Source organism: Phlebotomus papatasi, chromosome 2, assembly GCF_024763615.1.
Source record: "Phlebotomus papatasi isolate M1 chromosome 2, Ppap_2.1, whole genome shotgun sequence".
Classification (NCBI taxonomy): Eukaryota; Metazoa; Arthropoda; class Insecta; order Diptera; family Psychodidae; genus Phlebotomus; species Phlebotomus papatasi.
In genome coordinates, this window is record NC_077223.1 from 76,394,704 (window position 1) to 76,398,076 (window position 3,373).

A 3,373-nucleotide genomic window follows, 5' to 3' on the forward strand; every position below is an offset into this window, starting at 1 on the left:
TGACGAGCATCGATATTTGTCCAGAATTGTGTTTAAAGTGATGTATTCTATCAATACACTCAATAAAAACCTGAGATCCATAAGTTTTTTTTAAATGATATGATAAAAAACAATAAAACCACACAAATTTATTTTCTTTAATTTCCCAGCATTCTACTATGAAATTCACGTCGGGAATGAAATAATATTATTCACTAAAATTGTATCCTCGAACGGAAAACAGTCATTACATTAAAGTTTCATACGCGATAAAGTGCACGAGGCACAGAAAATGTGACTGAATCGTCAAAGATAAATAAATTAATCATTCGAGGAAAATATTTGAGAAAATTTTAAAGAAAAATTCAAAAGAAATGATAGCTCTTCAGCTGAAAGTTATAATATTTACATTACAGAATGATTATATTTTATTTAGTTACAATTGATACATTTTACCGTACATAATACCGTGATTGTATAGAAAATAAAAAATTGCTGTATTTCGGATGTGGAAATTCGCCATTCACCCGAATATGGTCCTCTCACTCAAAAAAATTTGTGAGTGAATTCGCTTACATTTGGGATGCGCCAAAAGGACTTCCACTTGGTGTGGTAAATTTGTATACAAATCGTAAGCGTTTTTAGCAACATTCTGTAGATTCATTTGGCATCGTTTTGTTAATAAATTTGCTATCAAAATGCACATAAAAATATGAATTTATGGCTTACAATATGTTAGTGATTTGGTACTCAAAGTGTACACAAATTTAGCATTACTTTGAACCAATATTTATATACACTTAGGAAATAAAATTCAATTTTTCATTATAATCGTTTTATTCACTAAATTAAATTTAAATTTACAATTACCTTAGTAACAATAAATATTTGAACCTAAATAACAACAAAAAGTTCCATGGTTGCCTTTTCGTAGGCAATTTTGTCGTCTTTGTTGGGTTGAGGCCGCTAAAGAAGAAGATGGTTAGCAATTATTTAAATTGCCATCTTTCTTTCTCGTGAACTTGTTTTTCTCAAAAGCTCAGCACCGTTGATTAGAACAATTCTTTGAACTCCAAAGTACTTGTAAAGCTCCAAAAAAAATAAATTTGTTCCTAAAAAGTAAAAAAATAAGAATTACTAATGTTATAGAATAAAGAAGAGGTCAATTTTGGTAAAGTACAATTAAATCTAACAAGTATTATCTGACTTGTAAAAGGAGATTTTTTTAAATTCCGTAACTGGTTCTTTCGATTTTTTGTCTAAATCATTTAAAAAGACTGAATTAGTTCAGCAATAAAATCAACTTAGTTAATATTAAATTCACAAACTTTGAGAGCAATAATATTATTTTAAGCATTCGCAAAAGAAAAAACAGGATCTCATTTTCACTCTGCATCATTTTGGAGGCCAATTGTTTTAATTAGTCTGTAATAAGGGCAATTGTTTAGCAAAAAAATGGTCAGCAAAAAAAGCAATTTTTAAATTTCAAATTATACAATTTTAGTTCATGTGATAAGTAAAATATTGGCCTCAATTATAAGACAAAAAAACAAAATACTTAGTTTCAGGATTTTGGTATTACAAAATCAAAAACTTATGGCTTGGGCACACCTTTTAAATCAGGGAAATTTCAAGAAGTCGAAATTCGAATCTCTTTCTTTCTTACACACTTTGCAAAAGTCTATCTCATTCTTATGTACTCTTCTTCTTCTTTTAAACATCACAACAAATTGAATTTAGCTTAATCGAATTTGGAGTGCGAAAAAAATGAAATAGATATATGGAAAACGCGTGAGAAAGACATGTGAATTTTGATTTCGTGAAATCTTTCTGATCTGAAAGGTGTGCCTTGGCCATTAGGAGCAATATGTCAAATCTATCAAATGTTAATTAAATGTCAAGATATAAACCATATGTCAAACTTCCTGTCTCCCTAAAATAATTCCAAACTTCTCAGAAATGTTTAGAATTATCAAGGTACTAACAGTTTTTTTTTTTTAAATTAAAATCTTGAACTTGGAAATATTTGACAGTGTGAAATTTTGAACTTGATCTTGGTCCCAAAATGAAAACCATTGTTGCGGAAATTGATAATAAAAAAGATGTCTTTGAATAAAAGAGATGACTTTGTAATTTTTGATCAATTTTAGGTTTATCACTGAGCAAAATGTAATATTTTACCGATGAAAACTGTTTTTGACTTAAAGTTAAATATATTTTTGCAAAGATTTGGATATTTAACTGATCAAAAAATTTTAATACCTTCGCAATAAGAGTAGGCATCACATTTGGATTTTCCACGAGAATGTTTTCACTGGCAGCGGTTCCAGACGCATCTTCCTCGTGACATATGTTTGATATAATACGGAGTTTTGACTTCTTGAAATGCTGCCGGCAAGATTCTAACTCCCTCTGAATCTAAAATTTTTCGAATCCATCCTCTTCGGTTAGTTGACTGCGTACTGCAAATTATAAGAACAATAAATAAATAAAATCAAGAATAAAAAAAGCGAAAGTAAATTTAAACTTGATAATACAGAACTTAAAGAACTTAAAGAATTTAGGTGAGATTCTTAAAATTTTCTGTCCCCCGATCAGCACCAATTTTTGCTAAAATGTGTTTCACTACTACGAATATATGGGTGGCCAAAAGTAAATTATAAAATAAGAAAGATATTAACTTGCAGTTTTCGTCAAAAGTTATACATCGGTTGAAAATTGCAATTTATTGTATCAAATCAATCAATCTATTCAGCAAAATTATAGAGGGCATTCTGATATACATATCAGTAAAATGATCACATATCATTTTACTGCCAGTGAATTCAAATCCTTGATATTTTGGATTCGATACAAAATTTTAACTATTTTTATTAAAATTACTGCATTACGTCCTTCCAACTTTAACTTTATATATAATATTTAGTCACATTCCAAGTTGACTCACGTTAAGAATCTCACCTGCAATAAGCTAATCTAGGTTTATCACTATTTTTTTTTTTTTTTCAGAGAAATAACTGATTTGGAAAACAAAAATATTAATAACGGAGAAGATAGTAATAATTTTTTTTTATTTCTATCAAATTTGAGATGCCATTGTCTATAAAATACTCTTCCTCAATCCAATTTTGTTGTGAAAATTTCATTGAAAGTTTAGGAACTTCTAACGTGAAACATCATGCACCAAAAAGATTTTTTTCACTTATCTAAGTTGAATATTTTGCTTTTAAATTACTCACCACTATTTTCCAAGTCCTCGTAGCTTAATATGCCACTAAATTTTACATTTATAAAACACTTTTCACTGAGAAATTGCACTTGAATTACTTTTACTGCGCCATTTGCTTTTGCACTGGGGCACAGCCTTCTAGAATATTCCAGTAATGTGAGAAAA

The 3,373-nt window shown here is 29.0% G+C and overlaps 1 long non-coding RNA gene across 1 annotated transcript; it reads right to left on the reverse strand.

Annotated features, from left to right (window-relative positions):
• Positions 1 to 914: 914 nt before the first annotated feature.
• On the reverse strand, positions 915 to 3,373 carry LOC129804488 (uncharacterized). The gene is made up of 3 exons (XR_008751994.1): positions 3,219 to 3,373; positions 2,242 to 2,441; positions 915 to 1,091 (listed from the first exon to the last, which is right to left on the reverse strand). It is a non-coding gene; the product is annotated as an uncharacterized LOC129804488 (long non-coding RNA).